The sequence below is a fragment of the Grampus griseus genome (genome assembly GCF_964374135.1).
Source record: "Grampus griseus genome assembly, chromosome: 8".
NCBI classification, from domain to species: Eukaryota; Metazoa; Chordata; class Mammalia; order Artiodactyla; family Delphinidae; genus Grampus; species Grampus griseus.
Window position 1 is genome coordinate 94,591,986 of NC_139002.1, and position 13,496 is coordinate 94,605,481.

General features: G+C 41.8%; 1 protein-coding gene across 2 annotated transcripts in view; it reads left to right on the top strand.

Annotated features, from left to right (window-relative positions):
• The first annotated feature begins 12,256 nt into the window (after nucleotides 1-12,256).
• Nucleotides 12,257-13,496, top strand: part of ALKBH3 (alkB homolog 3, alpha-ketoglutarate dependent dioxygenase) — a 35,979-nt gene continuing 34,739 nt past the window's right edge. For both annotated transcript variants that reach the window (XM_082660884.1, XM_082660885.1), the window contains exon 1: nucleotides 12,257-12,401. The gene's annotated coding sequence lies outside the window, so the exon portion shown is untranslated. The remainder of the gene's footprint in view (nucleotides 12,402-13,496) is intronic.

Consider the following 13,496-nt stretch of genomic DNA (forward strand, 5'->3'; position numbering starts at 1 on the left):
TTTCTAAATAATTGCATTGTAGTCAAAGAACATGGGAATATGACATAGCTTGGGCAGGTTATAACCTTTCTCCACCTCAGTTTTACCTTCTGAAAATGGGAATAATAATAGCTCCTATCTCATAGATTGTTGAGAGCATAAATTAATATTTTTAAAGTGCTCAGAATCCAGCACAGCATAAGGTAAATATATATATATGATATATATGAGATAAACAATGGTCCCCAAAGGTATCAAGTCCTATTCCCTGTACCTGTAAATGTTACCTTATATGGAAAAAGGCCCTTGCAAATGTGATTAAGTTAGGGATCTTGAGATGAGATTTTCTTAGGTTATCCAGATGGGTCCTAAATGGAATCACAATATTCTTAATAAGAGTGAAACAGAGAAAGATTACAGCCGGAAGAGGAGAAAGCAATGTGACCACAGAGGCAGAGACTGGAGTATTGCAGCCATAAGCCAAGGAATGCCATCAGCCACCAAAAGCTGTTGGGGGCCAGGAATGGATTCTCCCCTAGAGGTTCTGGAGGGTGCAGGGCTCAGCCAGCCAACACTTTGATTTGGACTAGTAACTGAATTTGGACTTCTGGCCCCCTGAACTGTGAGAGCATAGCCTTATTTTAAGCCACTGGGTTTGTTACAGCAGCAATAGGAAACTTATACAAATGTAAGCTTTTTATTATTACCTTTTCTTAGAAGTATTATTACCTTTTCTTAAAAGTTTTTTTGTGACATTTTATGTCTTGGTACAGCCAATTTCTTTTCATGTGCCATATTTGCTTAAGAAGAATGTTTATTTTCTAATTGTTATTTTTCTATATATGTCCTTTAAGTCATTTGTTAATTGTATGCAGATCTTCCATCTCTTTATTAACTTTTGTCTGCCTGACCTGTCAATAATTGAGAGAAGTGTTTTGAATTCTCACTGTAATGACGGATTTGTCAAATTCCCCTGTTTTATCATTTTTACTTTATACATTTTGAGGCTGTCTTTTTAGGCAAATAAAGTTTAGAATTATTTCTTCCTGGTGAGTTGAACTTTTTTTTGTCATGTACTGACATCCTTATTGCTAATGGTTTTTGCCTTAAAATATGTTTTCTGTGGTATCAACTTAGCTACCTTTGCTTTATTTTGGTTAGTATTTAGCAGTATATATTTTTCAATTCTTTTCCCTTCTATCTTTCTACATATTTGTGTCTCGTAAGCCAAATACACCTGGATTGGGGGTGGGGGATTGTTTTTCAATTTGGTAATCTCTGCTTTTTACAGGCAAGTTTATTCCATTTACATTTATTATGATTCTTAAAACATGAAGACTTATATCATGCTATTTTGTGCTATTTGTTTCTTTTATGCTTCTTCTCACTTTTTGATTGGCTCAATTTTTCTTTTTTTAAACTCCATTTCCCCCCGTACTAGTTTGGAAGTTTTACACTATATTTTCCTTGTCTTTACTCCTGAACATTTTCAGTGCATATGCAGTACAACTGAAAGTTGTCTGGAATCATAACCCCTTCTTTAATAATATACGGTCTTTAGAACATTATTATTCTGATCAACCCTTTCCTGACTTAACATGTTTTTGTGGACCAGTATTTTAATTTGTTTTTTTAACTCTATAAATTGTGTTTTCATTATTTTATACAAATATGTTGGCATAAAATAAATAACATGTTTATCACTTTGCACACCTCTTGCATCTCAGACCTTCCCTCTGGTGCATGTCATAGTTTAACTGGCACTATTTTTTCCCCTTTGTTGGTGGTATATTTAAAGTAATGGTGTGACTTAGAATTGATGGCATTTTAAAGTTCATGAAACACCTGATCATTCCACTGACTTCTGGCTTCCACTGTTAGTGTTCAGAAGTGTCAGTATGGCATTCTTCTGTAGGTGATACATCTCTGGCCAATTTAAAGACACCGTTTGACTTGTTCTTCAGTATTATGATAATGTATGCAAGTGTGGAATTTTGAAAATTTATCCTGCTTGGTTTATACTGTGCTTTCTGTATCTAAGAATTCATGTCTTTTATCTTTCTGAAAAATCCTCATTGTCTCCATCTGCCTCTCATGTGTCATATCTTTATTCTGTCTCTTAACCTCTCGTTCATATTTTCCATACTTCTTGTCTCCCTGAGCTGCATGCTGCATAATTTCTTTACATCTACATTCCAGTTCTCTAATTCTTTCTTCATATATGTTTATCTGCTGTTAAAGCTATTCACTGCTATTTTAATTTCAGTTATATTTTTCATTTTAAAAAGTTCTTTTTAATTCTTGTTTAAATTTGCCTGGTCATTCATAGTTTCTTAGTGTGTGCTTATTTTAAAAATTCAGTTTTAAAAGTTAATGAAAGTATTTCATACATTGGTTTTTTACATTCCACATCTGGTGATTCTTCCATCTGAAATTCTTAGGAGTCTAAATCTATTTTTTATATTTTTGCTCTTAGCTGGATGTTTGTTTTCTTCTGTGTTTGATATTTTTATTTTGAAGTCTATTTGTTTGATTTTAATCTGGAGATGAATCCGGAGGGCTAAATTGGGATGTTCTGCAGAGATGAATGTTTTGTTTCTGTCTGTCAACGGCCTAGGCCCTCTACCGCGCGGCACCACTCTCTTTGAGGTACCTGACGATGCAGGAATCTCAGGCTTAGTTCTCTCACCTTGTAGTGATTCCAAGAGTTACTCTCCTCTTACTAATGCTGATTGGGCATTTCCCTCACTGATTTATTTTCCTTACTGCTCCCTGCTTCTAGCTCTGGTTTCAGTTTCTTACACTTTTTTCCCTTTTGGTTTGGTTTGTCTTCTGCCTTTAGAGATACCATTTTTATTTCTTGTGAGTCCAGCCTTGCATTAAAATGTAGAGTGGTTACAAATTAATTTTTAAAGAGTTCGCATAAACGTTCTTTTTTACATTTCTTCTAGTTGGGGATTCAGTATGATATAAGTTAATAGATATACGACAGAACAACCCAGCGAAATTCAAATTTTCTGCAAAGAACAGAGGAGCCATACAGACAACTTATGACTAACATTCATAGGGATTTTGTGGTCACTCAGCATGTTTGTCCTAATTTAGCCAAAATCTAGTTGTATTAGTTAGCCGAACTGCCAGAATCCTCCATTAAGTTTTCCATTTTTTTCTTTCTCTCTGTGCTTGGATATCTTCTACTGACTGTCACTTTTTAAAATTAATAGACTGTATAGAGCAGTTTTATGTTTACAGAAAATGCGTGTGATATAACCACCATTATAGTATCATAAAGAATAGTTTCACTGCCCTAAAAATCCCGTGCTCCATTTATTAATCCCTTCCTTTCCCCCGACCTCCAAACCCTGGCATCAGTGGTCTTTTTGTTGCCTCTATAGTTTTGCCTTTTTCAGAATTCTATAGTTGGAATCATACAGTACATAGCCTTTTCAGACTGGCTTTTTTCACTTAATATGCATTTAAGTTTCCTCCATAACTTCTGAGGGCTTGAGAGCTCTATTCTTTTTATTGCTGAATAATATTCCATTGTACAGATGTACCACAGTTTGCTTATACTGAAGGGCATCTTGGTTGCTTCTAGTTTGGACAATAATGAATTAAGCTGCTATAAACATTTGCGTGCAGGGTTTTATGTGGACAAAAGTTTTCAGCTCATTTCGGGTAAATACCAAGGAGCGTGATTACTGGATTATATAGTAAGAGGGTTTAGGTTAGCTCAACTTAGCTGCTTTTCTATTGACCATCTTTTTTTTTTTTTTTTTTTTTTGTGGTACGCGGGCCTCTCACTGTTGTGGCCTCTCCCGTTGCGGAGCACAGGCTCCGGACGCGCAGGCTCAGTGGCCATGGCTCACGGGCCCAGCCGCTCCGCGGCATGTGGGATCTTCCCGGACCGGGGCACGAACCCATGTCCCCTGAATCGGCAGGCGGACTCTCAACCACTGCGCCACCGGGGAAGCCCCTGACCATCTTTTAAGTTCACTAATCCTACCATACTGAGGATACATTCTGCTGTTAAATCCATGTAATATCAGGTATTAAACATTTCATTTCTGGAATGATCATTGGATTCTTTCATGTAATTTCTAATCACCTATTTAAACACTCCCTTTTTCATATTTTGTCCGTTTCCTCTATTTTTATAAATATTCCAATCGTTGTTTTAAAGTCCTTGTCTGCTTACTCCTACATTTGGATTATCTGTTCATCTACTTGTTTTTTCTCTTGATGAGCAGTCACATTTTTCTGCCTCCTTGCACGTCCCATAATTTTTAAAAATTGTATGCCAGACATTCTATATAAAAGAACCATCAAGACTGAAGTCAATGTTATTTTTCTCCAGGGAGGGCTTGCCTCCTTGCTGGTAGATAGGGTGGGTATTGAGCTGAGCTAGGGTTAGGATGCCACTTTAATTAAAGTCAGTGCCCCATAGTTTGAAATGTCAGCAGAATGAAACCTGTCGTATGTTTCTTGTGGGCTCCTCTTTCTCAGAACTTGGTTTTTAAAGCATAGTAAGACTGAGAGGTTTTACCTTGTCTTTCCATCCCAGCCCTCTATCCTTCTGTGCTGCCCTAGTACTCAGCAAATGCCTTGTAGGGCAAACTGGTTATGCATTTGAGAAATCTTCTAGATTCCAATCTATCGTGCCATCCCAATGGCTGTCAAAAGGTCTGTTGGATTCTCTTTCCCCTTGTAGAGATGCCACTGTCTTTGGCAAACCCAATTCTCCATTGTCATGCTTGGAAAATGTCCCTGGGGAACACTCTTGCACTGCTGGTGGGAATGTGAATTGGTTCAGCCACTATGGAGAACAGTATGGAGGGTCCTTAAAAAACTACAAATAAAACTACCATATGACCCAGTAATCCCACTACTGGGCATATACCCTGAGAAAACCAAAATCCAAAAAGAGTCATGTACCAAAATGTTCATTGCAGCTCTATTTACAATAGCCCGGAGATGGAAACAACCTAAGTGCGCATCATCGGATGAATGGATAAAGAAGATGTGGCACATATATACAATGGAATATTACTCAGCCATAAAAAGAAACGAAATTGAGCTATTTGTAATGAGGTGGATAGACCTAGAGTCTGTCATACAGAGTGAAGTAAGTCAGAAAGAAAAAGACAAATACCGTATGCTAACACATATATATGGAATTTAAGAAGAAAAAAAAATGTCATGAAGAACCCAGGGGTAAGACAGGAATAAAGACACAGACCTACTGGAGAACGGACTTGAGGATATGGGGAGGGGGAAGGGTGAGCTGTGACGGGGCGAGAGAGAGTCATGGACATATATACACTACCAAACGTAAGGTAGATAGCTAGTGGGAAGCAGCCGCATGGCACAGGGATATCGGCTCGGTGCTTTGTGACCGCCTGGAGGGGTAGGATAGGGAGGGTGGGAGGGAGGGAGACGCAAGAGGGAAGAGATATGGGAACATATGTATATGTATAACTGATTCACTTTGTTATAAAGCAGAAACTAACACACCATTGTAAAGCAATTATACCCCAATAAAGATGTTAAAAAAGAAAAGAAAAGAAAATGTCCCTGGGGAAGAACATAGCCAGCTCACCTAGCAAGGGTTCTTTCTTTAGAATTTTAGTTAAGCTAGTCCTCATTGCATCCCAAAATCTCCAGTGTCTTCAAAGAAAAACAAATTATAATTTACTTGTTTATTTTTTCCATTATAGTGACTGCTCACTACTACCACGTCCCACCCAGAAATAGAGGCTTCACTGAGCTTTTAATTTTAATTGTTACATTTGGTTCTTTTTAAAGCCATCAAAAATTCAAAGCTATTTTAAAACTATACTTATGTTTTTCATTCTTTTATTTATTTCAACATATTAAACATCATTATGTTGTGTATCTAATAGTTCCAATAATTCAGTAGTTTTTGTAGATGTTTCTACTGTGTCTGCTGACTTTTGCTAATGGTGCTTCCTTTCCCGGTATTTTTCATGATTTGTGTGTGTGTTTGTTTATGTTCATTAGACCTATATTGGAATTATTCAAAGTCTTACTGAGTGTAAATTTTCCTGGCAGGATTTGTGTTTGTTTGCATCAGACATGAGGGCACTACCAATTTTCACCTGCCTTAAATTAAAATTCTCAGCCTATGCAGTTGTTGGTTTTTGTTGGTCTTGGGTTTGGGGGAGTGGACAGGGGAATTGTATAAACGGTATTAATTCAGCCTTTAATCCTATGTAAAGTTAGGCTAGTGGCCATGAATTCTTAGGGAAGAGTTTTCCCTACCCTAAGTTAATGCCAAGACAAAAAAGTTTTCTTGCTGTTGGCCTCTGTGAGATTTCTTTTCTGCACCCCCTCCCGGTACGTACTCCCTTCCTAGGTCCCAGCTTTATGCAGAAGGTCTCTGCTGTAACTCCCCTTCACGAACTTTGTCTCCGTCCCGTCCCAAGCCACCTACCCCCTCCCCCAGGAATATCCAAGCAGTTGGCCACCCAGGAATGTATATGTCCCAGCTTACTCATCTCTCTGGACTCATGTTCCCACATTACTCCTGGTCTCAGAGGAAATCTTTTTTGCACAGGCCAATTCATTATTGAAAAACATTTTATCTTTTATTTGTAGGTGTTTTATACCAGATACCCCTCGGGATCTCCAACCTAATTTCTAAAAATGGAAGCTCTATGTGCTTTCACTACATGGAGTCAGATTCTCCTACCTAGTGTACTATTGACTAGCTCATCTCTGCAAAGCCACTCTTCTGCCCCTGAGAGTACAATGGTGCAAGACCTGGAATAATCCTTTCAGACTCATACCTTATAAATGTGGTTTCTGCCCAGCAAGTGGTACTAGAAGTATGAAAGCTATAAGGCCACGTTTAACATGCCCAGTTTATCCAGAGTGTTATTCCATGCATAGGAATGATTTAGGCTTACTATGTTTTTTTATTCATGCACCCACCCTGATGCAGGTGTTGGCTGCATTTGACAAGTGGACAAACCAATGGTGGTTGCCAAGCACTACACAACCTATGGAAAAGCTGTAAGTGGAGCCTCAGATGAATACTCTGTTTAACAGCTATGTTGTCTTTCGTTCTTTCCGGGCAAAAGACAACCTAGGCACATCAATTTAGCTTTTATGCCTCTTTACATAATGGATTTGCTTCTACCAAGTGGATAATTTATTCCTAAGGCATTAGGGGACTTATTCCACTAATCGTTAACTTAATAATTTCCGGTACTTTTAACTTATTCAGTAATAAGTTTTTGTTGACTGTTTTCTGGCCAGCATCCTAATCACTTGAAAGAAAACAGTCCCTGCCTTAGGACACACCTAAGGACAAATGGACCAATACTCTGGTTTCTCTTTAGATCACATAAATCTTTCACCTTTTTAAAACAAATGGATTTGACAACCATTTCAGAGTATCCTATGAGATGGGAAGTAATGGAGAAAGGGCGAGTGAGTATTTAATGTTAATCATATACTTCATACCGTATATAAATTAACATTTAATGTTTATTATGCCTCTCAAGGCCTGCATGATCTGCCTCTTTTCTACCTCATCTCAAAATACTCTTTCCCTGGGCTTCCCTGGTGGCACAGTGGTTGAGAGTCCGCCTGCCGATGCAGGGGACACGGGTTCGTGCCCCGGTCCGGGAAGATCCCCACATGCCGCAGAGCGGCTGGACCCATGAGCCATGGCCGCTGAGCCTGCACATCCGGAGCCTGTGCTCCGCAACGGGAGAGGCCACAACAGTGAGAGGCCCACGTACCGCTAAAAAGAAGGGAAAAAAACAAAGAAAAAAACCCAACAAAACTCTTTCCCTCACTCTCTATTCCTACAGGAACTGTTTCTCCGATACCCCCTATCAAGTAGTGTGGTGGAATGATTGCACAAATGGCCTCAATACTCTACTCCCCCCAGTATCCATACCCTTTGCAATGTGACTTTACAACAACTCCAATCAAGAGGTGAAGTCTATTTCCCCGCTCCTTGAAACTGAGCTGGCTTGCTTTGGCCAAGAGAGGTCTTGTGTGTTTGCACACACCTCCCCTGACACCACTATTAGAACATACCTGGTGAGCTTGTTCAAGGATGAGAGACCACATGGAGCTAAGGGCAGTCTAGAACAGCCAACCACCAGCTGCTAACCCACCATCTGAATTAGATCCAAATCAGAACTCCCAACCAACCTAGGACTCAACATACAATGGGGATATTACTCCACTAGTTCAGGTCTCCCAAGATAGAGTCTCATATAAAATACCACACCTGTAATATCTGTTTTTTAAATGTCTACCTTCCCTGCTAGACTATAACCTCCACAAGGGCAGGAACCAGGTCTGTCTTGATCACAACTTTGTCCCCAGCATCTAGCACAGTGCTAGCTACAGTCAGTACTCATTATTAGTTGATTAAATGTGTGTATCGGTGAATGTATGAGCGAATCTTCACACAATCCAACAGATGAGGAAAACTAAGGTTGGGAGGGCTTTAGTAACTTTTCTGAAGTCACCCACCAAGGAAGTAGTGAGGCTGAGACACAGTTCATACACTTGATATAATACAGTTCACACAGCTGTGAGGACTGGGTAACTCTAAAGCGGAATCTGCTAAGCCATCTAGATAAAGCCATTAAGAACGACCTATAACCCAGGGTCTGCTGGATTATATTGCTACCAACCCTTCACTTTTGAAGTCACTGAAAGAAACCAGCTATGAGGTCCCAGGAAGTGGCTCCACGTATCATTCCAGGAATAGTCCTGCCTTTCTTAATTTGGCTTTCATTCTGCCATGTATTTGTAGAGTAGTGGCATGGTGGCATCATGAAGCATAGTGGTTCAGTTTTCTCCTTTGTCAATGGAACTAATATTTATATTATCTACAACACAAGGTTGCTCTAAAAATTACATTAGCGTAGGCATGTAAGTAATTGGAGCAGCACCTGGCATGCAAGAAGCTCTCAAGAAATGTTAACGAATAATATTAGTTGCTACTATTTAGAAACAAGGACGTGGAAATGTAGCTTACTCTTTTCAGGGGTAATATAACTATCAGAACATCTTTGAGCCATACGAATGCTACATACTTTAAAACCTTGACATAACTCCCTGTTTGCCATAAAGGTCTTCACTGATGCCCATAACCTCTAGTGGTCTCTCCTGTCCTGGATTTTTGTCTGCTCTCCACAATTTCACATCCAATTATACTGTTCTTTAATATCATTTACACTATGGTTCAACGGTAGATTTTATCTCTGGCAGCACCTGCAATCATGCTGGGCACTGAACAGGAGGAGTTCCTGTCTGGAGTCTGGGGAAGCATCCTTTCTCCCTCAACAATGTTTAAAGTTGACAGAGACTTGAAAACCTCCGCGAAAACACCCTCCTCCTCCCTCAAGCCAGGAAATGCTAATAAGCCTTTGGCAGTTGAGACGTGAGCTGGGAATTTCTCTATGAAACCTTCACTGAGAACTGTTAGCGTGATGGTGGTTATTTGCCTTGCATTGGATTTTCTCAGGAATTCAGCAGCAGGTGATTGAATGTTTGGCAAGAGTCTGGTGTGAAAATCAGCAACTGAAAACAGGCTACATTTGTGTTGCCTCACCCAGAATCATTTCTAAGAGCTACCACCACGTAAAGTATCTATCAGTTTTGCCATCCAGGGGATGAGATAACTGTTGGGTGGAAAAGTAACCACCTGAATAAAGCAGGCAGCTGGAAAAGGTAAAGAGAACTCGTGAAGCTTCTTGCAAAATGAAACAAGGCACTGTTAAAAATGCAAATTGCTGGGCCCTGCCCCAGACCTACGGGGGGGCCTGGAATCTTCATATTTAGAAGCATCCCCGACGGACTCCAGTGCAGATGGTCTTCTGGCGACACGCTGAGAAACGCTGATGTCAGCTTCCAGATTTGTGCCTACTGGGACTTCAGGAGGGTTGTCTCAGGTGAAGAGAATCAAGAAGGTAGTGCAAGAGTAAAGGGCCAGAGATAATAAGGGTCCAAATCAGAGGCAACCCCACTACCTACAGTTTAAGGCCCGCCCTGGAGCCAGCCATTTGCTACCCATTGCTCCCATCCCAATCACACTGTAACAGTCAGGACTTAAACAGGAGACAGAAACCATATAGTAATTTGAACAAGGAAAAAAAAAATATTAAGTTACCTACAAGGGGAAAAAGAAAACTCTGATACACAGAAACAGCAGATAGAGGGAGCAGCCACTACCTACCTCTATGTCGAGGCAGAACATGAAGGAAGGCACAAATCTGGAAGACTCCCACCCATCAGGAAGCACAGACCTGTGCTGTACTTTTTAAGTCGTCTGCTCCAGGTGAGGGTTTCACAGGGTTTTCAAGCAAAGGATGACCAGTCTCCTCAGACACACGAGGGCAAGCTGCTTCCACTGCCAAGGGAGGCTCAGGGTGACTTGGTTGTTCAAGATGGTCAATTTCACCTGGGTCCAAGCAGATGTTCCCTATTTCAAGTTTTGGGATCCCATTCCTTCCCAGATGATGTCTTAACTTCACAAGAGATGTTAACAAGGCTGTAAATTCAACTAATTCAGCGCACAGAGAGGTGCCAATCACAGCAGGCCACCATGCACTGCGGAGCCAGCTGAGAGAAGCACACTGGAGTGAGGGGAAAGAGCTCCTTCTCTCTAACATTTCTCCCTCTAATGTCCCTCTAGCATCCTCTACTGATGAAGCTTAACACCGAGCCAAATGGCAAGAGAGAAATGTTGTAGTATTGCAAGCAGAGCAGAGAAGTATGGGGCTGGGGCTGAGAATCAGTAGGCTGGTGACTGGTAACGCACCCCACCTTCATTGTCTCTCCCATGGTCTCTGCTACCACCCCCTAACAAAAACACAAATACTGCAAATAGAAATGAGGAAACCCAGGATGCCAACACCCATCAAGAACATCTTTCGAAAACTATATACTCACATGTATCTAGGGTGACCAACCATCTCAGTTTGCCCAGGGCCGTTCCAGCTTTAGCACTTAAAGTCCTGCATCCTGGGAAACCCCTCAGTCCCAGAAAAACCGGAACCATTTGTCACCCTACATGCCTCCCAAAGGTTTTCAAACATTGTGTGCATCAGAATCACCTTGGGCACTTGGTAAAAATACAGGTGACTCTGTTAAAACTGTTAAAGGTGATGCAGTTATTTTGGGTGCAAGCAGACCATGGATTGATTTTTAAGAAATGTTCTACTTGGAGGACAATCCAGGACTTCTTTGTTCCCGTTCCAAAACCATAATCATTGAAAAGAAAGAAATGACATCCTTTGGAAGATACATACAAGGTTCCTGAACCAGAAGCAGACACTGACAAATTATTAGTTGATAGTAACAACAACATAGGGTCATTGATGGGGTATACTGAGCTTCTTGCAGGTAAGCATTATATAATACAAGGTTTATTTTAAAGACTTTCACAGAATAACTTGCACAGACATAGTTAATTTAGTGCTACTTTTGCTATTTTCACACTGTAAGGTACATGATTTACCATGGCCGCTTTAAAGATGTTTCTCAAGAACTCAGATGGGTTGAAGAGAAGACACTCTTAACATTTACAGAGTTTCTACTGCGTTCCAGGCATTGTGCTAAATTCTTTAAATATATTATCTCATTTAATCCTCCCAACAGAAGCTGTACCCATTTTATAAAGAAGCAGGGTACGCGACCTAGATTATACACCTAGTAAATGATGGTGTATAGACGGAAATCCAGGTCTCTTCTCTCACGCAAAATTTGTTAGCACTGTAGAGCCATAACGAATAAGGCGTGGATCCATGCCCTGGTCTAAGTGCTATGATCGAGGTACGCACAGGCTGCAGTGGCAACACAATGGAGGTGCATCTTAGACTCTGAATGGCTTTCGGGATAAAAGTCAAATCCTTTTGCTCAGTACATCAGGACCAGGTTCCCCCAACGCCTTCGCCCTTCTGCCAGGCCCGCTGGGTCTCAGTCGCTCTTTCCGCACAGACCAAAGAAGCGGGCTCTTGGACGTCTCTAGTTAGGGGTGTGCGGGGAATGTCCAGAGGGACTTCGGCCTAGTTAATACGTCTTCATTCCCACCTTCGCCATATCCCGGCCCCGCACGGGGCTCCACCGCACGCTCAATCTCTGTGCTCCCCTCGAACCCCGGCCCTACCATCTGCACCTTCAGCGAGTCGGCCCTCCAGGCGCGGGGAACGCAGAGCTGCCCGGATTCCAAGAGGTGGCGCCGGAAGCGGCGGCCGCGGCACGTGATGTCAGAGGAAGTGCCTGACGCCGCGGCCTGTGGTTGAGAGTTGCCGGAGTCGGTACCCGGCGCTCAAGGTTTGCCGGACCGCGGGCGGCGGAGCAGGCCGGGGGCAGCGGAGTTTACTTTAGGACGAGCGGCTTTGAACCTCTGCGCCCGTCTCCGCCGGCAGGTGAGGGCTCCAGGCCTATCGCTGGGTGCCCGGGGCTGCGAGTGTGGGGACCGCCCTGAGGTCCCTTCCCGAGCGACCTCCGGGACCTCGTTCAGGGCCTCCCAGGAAAGAAGGGTCTAAAATAGAGAAAGTTGCTAACCCTTATCGACAGGACTAGGCTCTGTTACCTTCGAGGATCGCTTAACCCGCACTTGGACCGTGAGAAAAGTATTGGTTCTTCTGTTTACAAAGGAAGAAACAGGCTCAGAAATGTTAAGTCGTTTGCCTCAGGCCATGCAGCTGGGAAGTGTCAGATCTGGCTGGCGCCAGAACCCTTGCTGTTTGCACTGCAGCAGGGTTCTCACACTTAATTCGAGTAAAGAATCTCAGCATGGAAGGTGGGGTTAGTTAACAGTGTCTGGGACTGCAAATTCAGTAGGTCTGGGATGGGGTTCTGCAATCTGTATTTTCAACAGTCGTACTGTGCATATAATAGTAACCGCTCCCCTGTGAACATAGCAAGAACCGTAGCTAATTGTTGTGTTAAGGTTTTAAGGCCTCACTTGAGAGAAAATGTCACATGAGGGCTTACTCTGCAAATCATGTGAGACTGGAGAGTTGGTATTTGGTTCTGCCATTAACTTTTTGGGCAGATGGCAGCCTCTGTCCTCTCCCCACCTATTAAATAAGAAGACTTACAGACTTATCATTTGGGGGAATTTGTTAAACATACAGATTCCTGGGACCAGCTTTATTCTACTGAATCAGAAGGTCTGGAGGTGGAGCTGGGAATCTGTAGGCTAAATAAGCTATCAAATGAGCTTGTTACCTTTGAGAACTTGAGATGGAAATGGATTATAGGGTTGGAATACTCCCCCCCCTTCCCATTTTTGTTTTTTTGTAGCAGTGCATGCTCCTGTATTTGCTGTGGGCTAGACTTTTATTGGCAAAAATGTCAAATTAGTATTACTGGCCATGACGAGGTGGATTTTTTACTTAGCTGAAGACTGGAACGTAATAAAATTTGAATGTTAGTCTACCTACTGTTGATTTCCTGAGTGACACTGGGTGAGCCGCTTAACTTTGTGGGCCTTACATACCTGTTTATCATCATCT